The sequence below is a fragment of the Anomaloglossus baeobatrachus genome, chromosome 1 (genome assembly GCF_048569485.1).
Source record: "Anomaloglossus baeobatrachus isolate aAnoBae1 chromosome 1, aAnoBae1.hap1, whole genome shotgun sequence".
Taxonomy (NCBI): Eukaryota; Metazoa; Chordata; class Amphibia; order Anura; family Aromobatidae; genus Anomaloglossus; species Anomaloglossus baeobatrachus.
Window position 1 is genome coordinate 157,597,214 of NC_134353.1, and position 15,844 is coordinate 157,613,057.

Sequence of the window (15,844 nt, forward strand, 5' to 3'; positions counted from 1 at the left end):
CTTCAACTAACAGTTTATTTTGTTCCTATAACAACCACTGACAGTTGCTATTAATAACCTAAAGCTCCCACCTCCATTCAGTTTAATGGCGGCCGGATTTTAGAGACTTAACTGTAAAGCATGGGGTTACGTCTATGACGCTCCCTGGGTCACATGAGGCGCCTGTGCAAAATTTCGTGATTGTAAATGCGACGGTGCGGATTCCTTTAGCGGACACACACGCACACACACACACACACACACACTCTCACACACACACACTCTCACACACACACAGAGCTTTATATATTAGATTTATATATTAGATATATATATATGAAACAGAATGATAGAAATTTATTGCTGCCATTAACTGACTTTTCTGCTTATCAAAAGCAGTAAATGCAATACTTAATATTAATACAACCAATAAAGTTAATATTTTTTATGCTAATGTCAACAGACAATATTTTCTGGACAGCTGTCCTATTGATGTTAGTTCTAAAAGATTGGTAAATACAAAAACCATTCAATGATATACAATGATATAGAATGATAATATCTATGTGATTATGACACGGGGCCTTTGACCACACGGACTTGGGACTTGGCCAGGAGTGACATGAAATTGAATGGTGTGTTAAAAATAAAGAGAAAGCATGTATCAAAGTATCGACTTCTATCTGTAGGGCTCACAGGAAAATAGATTGGCCTGTATTGATTTAGCATTTCTCATGACAATGGTATAGCCATGACATTGTGAAGTTTATTCAGGGAAAACCATGACAATGAAAGACAAATGTCCTACAATTTTTATTGGGAACTAAGCTATCCAAAGAACACATCCAGTATCTGTGATATACCTATACATTTCTAGTTTATTTATAAAGTGGTTGTCAAATTCTCTATAAAAAAAAATTAAAAGCGTCATAATAACACAATAATGAAATGTGCTTCTGTGGTTATTAAGAAGGATACAAAAGACTACATTAAAACGTGGAAAACAATCAAACCCATAAACACCAGGGCAATACCCATCGTGAGATACACTGCAAGGATTGTAGACTGAACTAATTTGAATAATCTGAACCAAAAAATTAAAAAGCTGACTATTCTGTATACCCTTATAGTTATGTCCATAGACTGTACCTGTCAAAAAAATATGGTGGAAGAGGACTACTAAAAGTCAGACAGTCGAAAAAAAAAGCATGGTGGACTATTTCAAGGACAGCAAAGTGAAAAACTGACTGAAGAGAGAAACCGAGACTAAAGGTACCGTCACACTAAGCGACGCTCCATTGATCCCACCAGCAACCTGACCTGGCAGGGATCGCTGAAGCGTCGCTACACGGGTTGCTGGTGAGCTGTCACACAGGCAGATCTCACCAGCAACCAGTGACCAGCCCCTAGCCAGCAGCGCCGCGAGGAAGCATGCTGCGCTTGGTAACTAAGGAAAATATCGGGTAACCAACCCGATATTTACCTTGGTTACCAGCGCACACCACTTAGCGCTGGCTCCCTGCACACCTAGCCAGAGTACACATCGGGTTAATTACCTGATGTGTAGTCTGGCTATGTGTGCAGGGAACAGGGAGCCGGCACTGACAGCGTGAGAGCGGCGGACGCTGGTAACCAAGGTAAATATCGGGTAACCAAGGAAAGGGCTTCTTGGTTATCCGATATTTACATTGGTTACCAGCGTCCGCAGAAGCCGGCTCCCTGCTCACTGCACATTTAGTTGTTGCTCTCTCGCTGTCACACACAGCGATGTGTGCTTCACAGTGGGAGAGCAACAACTAAAAAATGGTCCAGGACATTCAGCAACAACCAGCGACCTCACAGCAGGGGCCGGGTTGTTGCTGGATGTCACACATAGCGACATCGCTGCTACGTCACAAAAGTTGTGCCTCAGCAGCGATGTTGCTAGCGATGTTGCTTAGTGAGACGTGGCCTTAATTGAGAGTCAAGCAGACCGAACCAGAAAGATACTATCAAAGTAATAATGGACAATTGAAAAAACCTGTTGCAAGGACAATTTTTGGGAAAGATCAGGAGGAAGTTTATCAAGGAAAAGACATGGCTATGTCTTACAAATGGAACTTTGAACTAACCGCAGACGAACAGGACATGCCATAAAAGAAAGTATATAAAGTCTTCTAATGCCAACACAGACTGCAAGTAATCAGAAAAAACAATAAACTATGTGCCTGGTTTACTTGAAAAAAATCGCATAAACTGACTACAAACGGACTACAAACAGTAACATAAATTCCAAATAATTCAAATGACCCAAATTCTCATGAAACATTAAATTCTTTATTATTTTATTAAACAAACACACAAGAAAAAATATTAAAATAAAATAAATTTAGCTGGACATGGACAAACACACAAAAACAGAAAAAAATGTGCAAAATATGCAAAATTTACAAATACACGTGAAAAAATGTATATAAAAAGTGTATAAAAAAAATATATTTTTTATATAAAAAAATTATCTATATAGTGACCCTAAAGACAAGAGACCACCTACACAGCCACATTGCACAATCCTAAATTACATAAAATTATATAATTTCCCAAGGTGGGAGAATAGGGATGAAGGGGAGGAATGGAGAAGGGGGAATTGGAGTGGGGGGGGAAGGGTGGGCGGGGGGTAAACAATAATATACCTGTTTGAGAAGTATTGCTCTAATCACATCAGTGTTTATGATGTTATGTGGCCTGCCTAGTAACATGCTGATGTGATACTATTCCTGTTAATCATATAACAGATTGAACTTTGCTCTGTTAACTCTTAATATATAGTAGATACATAAGTATATTGGGCATTTGTTCACAAAGAGTTTTTCAGCAATTCATGTGACAACGTGAGTGCTTACAGAAAAAAAAAATTCTGATGCAGTTTTTTTATGGCTTGCCTTAGAAATAATAACTATATATAGATTCACTGAAATAAGCAGATAATTTTTACCCCTAAACAAAACTATTCAACCCCTCATTCATCTCATGTATCTTTGGTCTCTTAAATTGTTTATCTATTTTTAGCTGTATGCTAATGCACTAGCACTTTCCTATAGATCACAAATTATATATTATATAGACCTCGATGCGGGCGGATTAGGGGTTGAATACTTTGACAGGAGACCAACCTCACAAAAACATGTACAAAAATTTGTTAAAAAAATAGTGTGTTATGAACCTGTGAATTTATCATGTACGATATTTAAAAAAAAGAAAAATTAACACTTGTTGAACCCAGGATATTTTTATATCATTATCCATCTTTTTAATATTTTTTCTTGTGTGTTTGTTTAATAAAATAATAAAGAATTTAATGTTTCATGAGAATTTGGGTCATTTGAATTATTTGGAATTTCTGATATTTGATGACCCTCAAAATAGCTTGATAAGTTGGAAACAGTAACATAATACTATGGCAAAAATTATTCATTGCAAAACTTACCAGCTGACACTCCAGAGAACTGGTGGGAGCACAGAGCTGTAAAAGTGGTTGAAAATGAACATGTCAAAATATTATGGGACTTTTGTATACAAGTGGGAAAAAAATTGGCCCAAAACACACACCTGAATGAACCATCATTCAGAAAAAGAGGGTGTGGATCATCGACATTGCAATACTTGGGAAATAGCAACAGGAGAATTATGAAAATGGCCTGAAGACTATTGCACAAACCAGCAGCCATGGTACCAGTTGTGTATATTGAAAAAGCCAAAAATGTACAAGGCAAAATATGGCACTGCATTACTGCAAAAGAGAGATATTTAGTTTATGTATTGGCCAATGCATGTAAGCCCGGAACCAACGGCAAGGTATATCTCTTTCAGTGTGCGACTCTATGCATTTATACTTACTATGTTTTTTCAGTTAGCACCTGTTCACATTTGTTGGGTGTGCGGGTCAGTTTTTTGATATTTCTAGTGAGTCTTTTTCTGACTGAGCACTCCGCCCTAAGACCTGGCTGTGTTCATAACCATTATAGCAGGAGCCTAGCTGCCCATACATGGAGGTTTGTAATCCAAATAATGGCATTTTGCCCCCCAGATACGGATGTTTTTAACCTAGATAGTGGCATTTAAGTTAGGTTCCCGGATTACAGAGATATACCTTGCCGTTGGTCTCCGGGCTTACATGCATTGGCCAATACATAAACTAAATATCTCTTTTTTGCAGTAATGCAGTGCCATATTTTCCCTTGTACATTTTTGGCTTTTTCAGTGTGCGACTGTATGCATTTATAGTTACTATGTTTTTTCAGTTAGCACCTGTTCACATTTGTAGGATGTGCGGGTCAGTTTTTTGATATTTTTAATGGTACCAGTGGTGATCGGCAACTCAGGAAGCATTTACAGCTCAATATTCACAAAATCACCATTAGTCAATAGCATAAAGCACCTATGTGTGGATCTGGGCACACCCTAAGCCGATACACCCTAAGCCAATGCACCCTAGCCAATGCACCCTAAGCCAATGCATCCTAAGCCAATATACCCAAAGTCGATACACCCTAAGTCGATACATTCTAAGCTGTTACACCCTAAGCCAATATATCATAAGCCTACACCCTAAGCTGATACATCCCAAGCCGATACATCCTAAACTGATATATCCTAAGCCCATACACCTAAGCCCATACACCCTAAGCCCATACACCCTAAGGTCATACACCCTAAGCCCATACATCCTAAGCCCATATATCCTAAGCCCATACATCCTAAGCCCATACATCCTAAGCCCATACATCCTAAGCCCATACATCCTAAGCCCATACATCCTAAGCCCATACATCCTAACCCCCCACATCCTAAGCCCATACATCCTAAGCTGATACAAGCTAAGTATATGCACCCTAAGCCCATACATCCTAAGCCTGCACCCTAAGCTGATATACCCTAAGCCCATACATCCTAAGCCCATACACCCTAAGCCCATACACCCTAAGCTGATACATCCTAGGCCGATACATCATAAGCCTACACCTTAAGCCGATACATCCCAAGCTGATACATCCTAAACCGATACATCCTAAACCGATACATCCTAAACTGATGCATTCTAAACCGATACATTATATACCGATATATCTTAAACCAACAGATTACAACATTTTCAGTTCTTGGGAAGAAACCGATGTGTAATGAAATCCAATACCGAGTGATCTCGTAAAAATCATGATATTACATTGAATAAAAAAGCAAAACCTCTAATATTTTATAACGTATCAATATTTCATCAGTGTCACTTCTTGAGTACATGTATACCTTAAACACCATTTGCATGTTCAGCATCTACGCTACAGATGGATGCATTGATTTTATTACTTCTTTCTGTTCACTTCCCAGTTTGCATATTCTACTTACACGGAAAATCCTGTTCCCAAAGGCCTGCAGAACAGAGGTGAACTGAACCAGATGTGTCAGGAAAGGATGATCAAATAAAAAGCAAATAGATTTCCTTCTTTGATATATCTGGTACAGCTTGTTTGGATAGGTTTTGTAAATGGCTGAAAATGGCAGAGAATGCCATAATCGGCTGTGCTCGGAAGCATCGCTACGCAGAGCACACTCAGCCCAAATCCTTTCCTTCTTGCAAATCATATACTGCTTTTTGCAATGGAGTGTTTATGTGAGTATTCCTATTACAAAGTGTGTTTTGACTTTGACTATCTGCAAGAAAAGTATGTTCCGCTCTAAGACACTGTCTGAGAAAAAGCAGTTGTGGATTGTGGCTCGGACAGACCCGGTGACACCATGAAGATATTTCTTCTGCCACAGGTTCATGCAACACATAATCCTATTTACAGTAGGATAAGGATATTTTACAAGGTGCAGACGCTAAGACGTTTCTTCTTAGCTAAACTGTTACGAGGCTGTAGACTGGAATAAACAAGTGTCCTGCGAACACTTCAATATGTCAATCTACATCCTCATTTATGGAACATCCAATACAAAGATTTAGATTACGACAGGCAACCAGAGGATTGCAAATCCCCAAATAATGCCTAACATTTCTAGAAAGAAACAACAATACTTATATAACCAAAAGATAAGTTATTTATACAAATAACTATAATGTTTAGTTTTGAAAGACACAAATCCCTGGCAGACAATTGTTCTACACTCCAGCCCTGCTGTAATCTGCACTGCCGGTAATATAATGATGTGGTGTTACACAGGAGGAGTCAGCCCTCCGTGCCCCTATAAAGAAGTGGTAGTAAAATCGCTTCTAAATGAAGTTCTGACATTTCAAATCCAGGACTTTGAGGAGCGGGTCTATCAAGTATCTTGAATGCCAAGGACCATGATTATTAACCAATTGACTTTTTCTTTTCGTCATACAGTAAAACAAAAAAAACTAACTCTATATAGTATCCTGGAAAAAATAATATATGGCATTGCGTAGAGCAGAGATTTCCTTACTTATGATATATTAAGGGAATCTATTGTTGTTGTGATTGCATAAACTTATATGTACAATATGAACTGAAATAAGGCATCCTAAGGCCCTGTGCTCACGGGACAAAATTCATGCGGATTTTGCTGCGGAAAACCTGCGGATTTTCTGTATTTTCCAGACAAATCCGCAGGTTTGCGCAAGTACAGACACTCCCCATGTTGTCCTATGGGATTTGGGGAGTGCTGTTTCAATGCTGCGTAATTTGCACCTGCGGGAAATGCTGCGGATTTCTCACAGCCGCAAAGAACTGCATGTTAATTATTCCTGCGGATTGTTCCGCGATCTCTATACTTACCTGCCTTAATTGAAGACACCGGAGACTCTTCCTTCAGTGTAGAAGAACGGGACGGAGCCAGGAGCGGGCTGCAAGAGGTGGGCAGGTCTGCACGAGCTGCAGTCATGTGACCGACCGATCTCCAGTCATGTGATAGCCGGAGCTCGTCCAGGTCCCGCCCATCTACTACAGCAGCCGGCCAGAAACCAAGTTGATGTGTGATACAGGTATGAACTCATCGATCGCTCCAGCATTTGTTCTGCATTGAGGATGCCGTGCCCAAGTCATGGTACTGTATCCTCAATGCAAAATGCCCACAGCATATCCGCGGGACCTCCACACCAAAAACGTAGCACAACTCAGACAAAGTTGTTTTGCAGATTTCTGGGAGCTCCTGCGGAATGTCCTGCAGATATATCCGCAGGACACTTTCCCCATGGGCTCATGGCCTAAGGCAGAAAATACAAGCCACATTTTTTATGTGTTTTTGCTAACTTTTTTAAGGGTTTTTTTGCTACTTTTTTATGCATTTTTTATGCGTTTTTGTCACCTTTTTATGCATTTTTGCCACTTTTTTTATTAATTTTTACATGTGTTTTTGCCACGGGTTTACATGTGTTTTTCAAATTAAAGTCAATGGCTGAAAAAACGCTGCAAGAAAGCTGAAAGAATTGACATACTGCAAATTATTTTCTGCACCAAGTCTGCAAAGAGAAAATACTCAACATCTCCAGTACACTTCAGGATTCACATTGACTTTTCTGTCATAAGGATTTGCTTGCAGTTTTGTGACAAAGCTGCACTCAAAAACACATCAAAAATGCGATATAAACACACTTTATGCACACAGCCTTTGAAGACAGGCATAAAAAAAGGGAAATGATGACTGAAATGTATTATTAAAGGATATGGCAGGACTAGCAGTGCTCACAGTCGTAGCATAATGCAGATTTGATTTTACAAAGGATCGAAGCTTAAAGGCTTGGTCCGGCACTGAAAATGTATTTTCTATCTATCTTTACCCCCTAACTACTTTTGTAATTATCTTTATTACACAATTCCCTATACTTCTTCCTATCCAGCTAATTCCTAAATGTGTTTTTTATTGCACTTCCTGTAACATTTTGAGAGGAGTCACAAACGTGACATCACAGGAGGCTGGAGCTGCAGTCACTCCCCACTCCCCACAGTGCCCATCATTCCTCCTGGAACAGGATCTCACCATATGGCAGTGCTGCAGTTACTAGTTTCTTACATCGATGCCCATGAAGATGTCCTGGATCCTAGGTGATGGACACTATGCAGGGCCAGACTGAGGCAAAAAAGCAGCTCTGCCACACAAATCCCACCACCCCACATACTAGAGCAATCCCTTCTCTCCAATCAGTGTCGTATGTCCCTCACCGCGCTCTTAAAGAGTAACCATTGTTTTAATTTTTATTTCATAAATCATTAGTAAACATAAAAATAAAGGGTGCTTTACACGCTGCAACATCGCTACCGATATAGCGTCGGGGTCACGTTGTTAGTGACGCACATCCGGCACGGGTAGCGACATCACAGCGTGTGACACCAAGGAGCGACAATCAACGATCGCAAAATCGTTCAAAAACGGTGATCGTTGACATGACGCTCCTTTTCTTAATATCGCTGCTGCCACAGGTGCGATGTTGTTCGTCGCTCCTACGGCATCACACATCGCTATGTCTGACACCACAGGAGCGACGAACATCTTCTTACCTGCATCCACCGGCAATGCGGAAGGAGGTGGGCGGGATGTTACGTCACGCTCATCTCCACCCCTCCACTTCTACTGGACGGCCGCTTAGTGACGCCGCAGTGATGTCGCTATGACGCCGAACGCACCTCCCCCTTGAGGGAGGGATTGTTCGGCGGTCACAGCGACGTCGTTGACAAGGTATGTGCGTGTGACGCTGCCGTAGCGATAAAGTTTGCTACAGCAGCAAGCACCAAATGTCGCACAAACGACGGGGGCAGGTGCTATCGTGCTCGACATCGCTAACAATAGCTAGCGATGTCGCAGCGTGTAAAGCACCCTTAAGGAACTATGTATTATATCTTATCAGACAAATCTGCTTCTTTCTCTGCCAGAACTGATCAATCGGTATTCAGTGAAGACTTTCCCATTACTGAGATAGGAGATGGCGGCTGTTACTGAGCTGATTCTATGACAATGGGAGGAGAGAGAAGCTAGAAGCAAAAGGAAGAGCTAGAGACAGACTTCCGCCCCCTCCTCCCTCGGCTATCTACATAGCATCTCAGCAGATTCTATGTAGAAGAGGGCTCACTATCGCAGTATTAGTTTGATTTCAACATGCCTGATCCTTTTTCTTCTCACTGAAGAAAATCTGTCACAAAAAATAAATTGACAGCAGCTTACTCCACTTTACTTATGAATAGTGATGGGCATGCCCGGACTGTAAAAGTCTGGATCTTCGCGGTTTAAAAAGTATTTGGGTGGCGGTCCCAGAGTTCTCAGGGAATTCAAGCTAATGATTGGAGTCTGCCAACTCGGGAAATAAAAAAAAAAGGAAAAATTAAAATAGAGCAAGCGCACTAAACTTAGAGTCTCCGGCGTGGCTGTAACTGCTTCCGGGCCACTCACTATTGCTCATCCATATTCACAGCTTCACCGCACACTGGCATTCCTGGTGTCTGTGATCGCGAGCAGTCAGACGCTGTCACACAGGCCGGGGGGCGCTGTTTGACTACAATCAATCCCAGATGCCAGGACTGCCAGTGGGCGGGGAAAACAGTGAATATGCATTAAGGTAAATGAGCAGCTCTGGAAGAAAAATGAGAGGCCTGGAAGCAGTTACAGCTGCGCAGGAGACTTGGCAAGTATAGCGTGCTTGCTCTAATCCCCCTATCCCTTACACCACCATTTTTACGTGCTGGATTCTGGTCCCCATAGACTGATACCTCCAGATATCTGGGATCAATTACGGGCTGGAACCGATTTTCTTTTTTAATCCAGTTAGTCCTGCCGATCCTGGATATCTGTGAGTCCGCCCATCAATAATAATGACTGATCAATTGCAGTCTGGGGCAATTTTTTTTTCTACTCCTGTTAGTCCTGCCGATCCTTGATATCTGAAAGTCCGCCCATCACTACTTATGAAGAATACATGGATCCTAAGCCAGGATGAATAGATATAAGGGTGGGGAAAGGGTTGGAAGTGAATCGTCTGTGAAATGATAGCTAAGCCAACAACTATCTAAACTGTATGACAAGATTTAAAGGAGTGTCTTTGTAAGAAGCCTCATAGGCAAGAGGATGATTTCAATATATCCACTAATGTTCAAAAATACTCTTTCGGGTAATCCAGCTGCAAGTGTCCAACTTCCCTGCATTCCCCCCACAGCATAATGCATTTACAGTAGCCAATAAAGTAAATAAGATGTTTGGGTTTGTCAGGTTCTCCAAAGTAGATTTCTTTGAAGCTGCACTACAATCCGTCTAATAGATTTTGGATCCTGACCGGGGAACTCCTCTCTATCAAGTCAGAATTATCTAACCGTGAGTTCTAAACTGAACTTTGTAAGCAGACGACCCTTTAAGACCGCAGAGTGTGTTTATTAAATTAGACGTAGACAGAAGAGCAGTCCGGTCATGTAGGAGTTAAATCTCATTTTCTTACTTCCACTTCTTTAGCTTCTTATTAAATATTTTGTTATCGCCAAGCCTGACACAACAGCCATTTGCATTGTCAATTAAATATTAATGCTGCACCGCATTAAAGCATTGTAAATATTTTGTTATGCCTTGCACTTAGCATAAAATAGGGTTCAATTTCAGTAAGTACAAAATATTTCTATATACAAACGTACAGTCCTAAATTACAGTAAATGATAGCTGGAGATAGGAAAAAAGCGATTATATTTTAATAGTTAATGTGAATGGTTTGGTCGTTAGGAACAATGCAGAAAGTTGGTAAATACATAAAATGAGCTGCAACTTGGCAGTTTCTGGTTTATGGAAGAATAGGGGGAGTTTATTACGCCGCTAATAATGCAGATAATTCAAACATCACTAGGGACATTTCGAGATGGTTACAATATTACAGGAACTATATGGAGCCTGTAAAGTTTTAATAAGCTTAAAGTATAGGTTTACCTTTGGATAACCTATGCTGGTATAATATCAGCTTGCATTTACAGTAATTCGGCATTATAGAGCTGGGCCACGTGAATGCCGAGTCCACACAGAACTGAAGCGTGTCAGCAGTATGCAGGTGTCATGCGGTGCTCAGCTTTGGAATCGCTGGGTGTCATGGCGGCATCAAACTCTATTCACACCACAGACTCTCACATACAACCTGAGGACTCTTAGTTGCTTAGCCTGACTCAGGCGTCGGCTGTATTACCTTCACTGCTCTCCAGTCCAGCAGGAGTTAATTCCTGCTGGCTTTGTGAACTGCTATTAGGAGCTAAGGCTGCTTTGACCACTCACAGCAGTCGTCACTCTTTATAAAGTATTGGATCCGGTTGCTCCTTGCCGAATATAGTTAAGCATTGCTTCAGCGATACCAGTCCCATTGTAGTGATCCAGAGCCTGGAGATCTGTTGTGTGTTTTCCTGTGTGGTGTGGAAATACTCCTGTTTTTAGTTTATTTCCTCCCTGTGTTTTATTTCCTCTTGGGTTCATATTTTCTCTCCCCTGTGTCTGATTGCAGTGTTTTGTGTTTTCCCCAGTCTGTTATTTGTGGGATTTGCTTCTCAGATCCCGGTCCTTTCTTTGGGTGGGTGAGGGGGGTGTTTGTTCAGGATTTGGACAGGAGTTAGGATCATGCAGGTGGTCCAGACCTGGCTACCATCAAGCCTACCTCTGGGATAAGGAAGAGCGCATGGTCCAGTTACATGGGACAGCGCATGCTCCAGTTACCCCTACACTTCCGTGACAGCAGGTCATTGCTACATGGAGCACAACAGCAAGTGCTCAATTTCCCTGCAAACACTCCCACAGGACAAATTAAAATTTACATGGTGGGAGCTATTCTCTGTTGTAGCTAGGAAATGAGGCACCCAAATAACAATCAGCCCTCTATAAACTCAGAATGCTTGTTTTAAAGCACACAACCTTTCAATTCAAGTAAAGACCATTACCAGTATTCTGGATAGAAATTACAAGTTTACAACTACTTTAAATAAAGAAAAATTGCATAAAAACCATACAGGACTGTTTTCAGTAGGGTCTACCTTTTTATAAAAAAAACCCTAAAATATATCCCAAATAAAAAATGACCTTTGTATGAAATGACTTAAACAAACCCAAAACTTTATTGGAAAGCACAAGAGCACTCAATCATGGCTGATAAGGGCTTGAGGAAGATAGCTGTAGGCGGCTTGCTTAAGACAGCTAGGAAAAAAAAAAGGTTTTTCCTTTTGCCTCAGTAGTCTTGTTCCAGAGCCCGGCTGCTCTATCCAGAGATATTAAAAAAATAAATTGCGTATGTGAGAAATGGCATCTTGTATACGCATATGATAAATGCTGCTAGCCAAGAAAGGAGCAAAACATACATTGCTGATATCTCATTCTTTAGGGATAGAAATGAGCATTTCTGGTGTGGAATAGGACGTAACCCTGTTGTATTACTACAGCTTTCAAGACCGCACAGATATATAGGGATGATTACAATAAACCAAATGAAAAATACATTAAAAAGTTAATACACTTTTCTGTCTAAAAAACCCCCTCTAAAATGTAAATATATAAATCCCTGTTACTTTTTCATTTCTGTCAATAGATAATAACTAGAGATGGGTGTATGTAAAGCGCTGTGGAATTAATAGCGCTATATAAATGAATAAAATTATTATTAATTATGGGCGAATAGTAACTATTCATGTTCAGATTATTCGTAACAAATCCCAAAGTAATATTCCGGTATTCATCACGAATAAAGAACCCAATGCAAGTCAATGGGGATCTCGGGCATTTTTCTTGCCATGACACATAGTTGAATAATATTCGGTACTATATATATATATTATCCGAACACAAATAGTTACTATTCGCCCATCACTATTATTAACTCTATTTAGCCAATTATTAGTCATATCTGTGTTGAGGAAAGTTGGAAATGCTCATACCAGGACTTCCATACAGCTCCAGTTATTCAGCATTATGGCAGTGTGATATACAGGAGTGGACATACCTATGGGAACCTGTATAGCAGCACAAAGGCTCCAATGTAGGTGGAATCATGCATTATTAGGAGACTGCCATGGGCCCATATATACTGATCTTACATAGGGGCCCTTTTCTGTGTCCACTTCCAAGAAAAATATTGTAGGTTTTTTATTTTTAAGTTTAAACCCTTGTTTCAGCTAAAAAGTAAAAAAATCCCTGCCATATCATCTAATTTATAAAATTTATTGCATAAAAGAATGTATGTCTAAATGCATGTTTCCATGCGGCAGATTTGTTCCATCATTATTTACAAGCACTTGGCACCAAATAAATATATTTAGATAAATTAAACAAATTTTCTGTTGCAAAATTGTTTGCAGCAAATTTGCTCATGAGTTGCAGTTTCTCTATTTCAATTTTTTACAAATGTCACATGTGCAAAAAGTAAAAAACAAGGAACCCAAGAATGATCATTAATCTGGGGAGCATCTATTCTACAGATTTCAGAATTGCAGGAATCATTGCCGATGATCCCCTTTACTATCCTGTGTGGATCTCGCCTAAGGGGCACTTTGCACACTACGACATCGCAAGCCAATGCTGCAATGCCGTGCGCAATAGTCCCCGCCCCTGTCGCAGCAGTGATATCTTGTGATAGCTGCCGTAGCGAACATTATCGCTACGGCAGCTTCACATGCACTCTGTTATGATCCGGAACCATGGAAGACCACCACAAATCATTGGCAAAAGGTGACAAGAGCATTGGGAACTAATCTGGCCGCCATCCCTTTACTAACCATCACAACTAGAAGTAGCCGAGGGGTGAACTAACATCCTGTGCACCGCGAACCCAGCCGGAGAACTAACTATCCTAAAGGTAGGAAAGATGAATAACTCTCTGCCTCAGAAAATAGACAAGATTAGCTAGCCCCCCACATTCAAAGACTGCGGTGATATAGGAAAAACACAATACACAGGTAGATGACAGGATTAGCAAAAGGTGAGGCCCCCGCTGACTAAAATAGGAAAGGACAGGAAAGGGACTGATGGTGACCAGAGAAAAACCCTGCAAAATACCAACTTCCTGATAGTACAAAAAGGCCCTCAGATCGCTCAATCTGAACTCCGTCCTATACCAGGTGCCCTTGTCATACCAATGAACAGAAAACAAGAATTATAACTAATTCAACAAGCCACAAACACATGGACCCAAAGGAGCTAAACTCCACACAGAACTGCAGGGAGTTCCTCAACAATCCACTGAGGGGGAAAATCCCTGGAAGGAAATAAACTGAAACCAACCACAACAAATGACAAACCCAGATAAGCAAAAGAACCAGACAATAAATAAAGAGCAAGCACTTATCTGGAGTAGATGTGGTGTAAAGCAGGATTAAGAGGGCTGGAGATACAAAGAACAACTGACATCCGGCAACAGCCTGCAATCAGACCAGGACTTAAATAAGCAGAGAGTTAGCAAAGGAAACACCCACTGCACAACACACCTGGTCCAAGTCCAAACCATTCCTGGCCACCAGAGGGAGCCTCCCAGCAGCCAAAACATAACTAACATTCACAACAGCACTCACCTGCCCTGCAACGTTGCTCTGGCCGGCGACCCGCCTCCTTATTAAGGGTGCGGGTCGTGCGGCGTCATAGCGACATCACACAGTAGGCGGCCAATCGAAGCGGAGGGGCGCAGATGAGCGGGACGTAAACATCCCGCCCACCCCCTTCCTTCCGCATAGCTGGTGTGAGCCGCAGGACGCAGGTAAAAGATGTTCCTCGCTCCTGCGGCTTCATACACAGCGATGTGTGCTGTCGCAGGAACGAGGAACAACATCGTAACATCAGTCCATCCGAAATTATGGAAATGGCCGACGCTACACCGATGATACGATTACGACGCTTTTGCACTTGTTAATCGTATCAAAAAGGCTTTACACACTACGATATCGCCTGTGACGCCGGATGTGCGTCACTTTAATTTCAATTTGACCCCACCGACATCACACCTGCAATGTTGTAGTGTGCAAAATGCCCCTTAGTTTACAGTACGACTTTTACTCTCACAAATCCATTAATCCCCAATGGACCCCATTATAAGTCAATGGAATCTGTCAGGATGGTTGGGATCCATTTGAAATTGGATTTGTTATAGTAGATGTGATTTTCATTCCTGATAATAACATCAGTTTAAAATGGAAAGCAGTGATGGGAATGAAGCGCTGAATCAATCATCCTGTGAACCAGTAGAGGCCCCACAGATCGGCCCCCACTGATCATATAATTGCAGCATATCTTATTACTTTACTAATTTGCAGGAGCCCTCACTGATCATATATTGATAGCATATCTTTAGTCATTTGCAGGGTTCCCACTGATTATGTAGTGATAGCATATCCCATTACTTTACTCATTTGGAGGGGCCACCACTGATCATATAGTGATAGCATATCCATTACCTTACTAATTTTCAGGGGCCCCCACTGATCATATAGTGATAGCATAGCCCATTACTTTACTCATTTGCAGCAGTCCCCACTGATCATATAGTGATAGCATATCCATTACCTACTAATTTTCAGGGGCCCCCACTGATCATATAGTGATAGCATATCCATTACCTTACTAATTTTCAGGGGCCCCCACTGATCATATAGTGATAGCATAGCCTATTACTTTACTCATTTGCAGGGGCCCCTCTGATCATATAGTGATAGCATAGCCTATTACTTGTTCTCATTTAGAGGGGCCCCCAATGATCATATAGTGGTAGCATATCCATTACTTTACTCATTTACAGGGGCCCCACTGATCATATAGTGATAGCATAGCCCATTACTTTACTCATTTGCAGGGGCCCCTCTGATCATATAGTGATAACATAGCCCATTACTTTACGTATTTGCATGGGCCCCTCTGATCATATAGTGATAGCATAGCCTATTACTTTTTC

At 41.1% G+C, this 15,844-nt stretch overlaps 1 protein-coding gene across 20 annotated transcripts in view; it reads right to left on the bottom strand.

Moving 5' to 3' along the window:
- TENM3 (teneurin transmembrane protein 3) overlaps positions 1 to 15,844 on the bottom strand; it is a 1,857,795-nt gene that overhangs the window by 381,299 nt on the left and 1,460,652 nt on the right. The window lies entirely within an intron of this gene.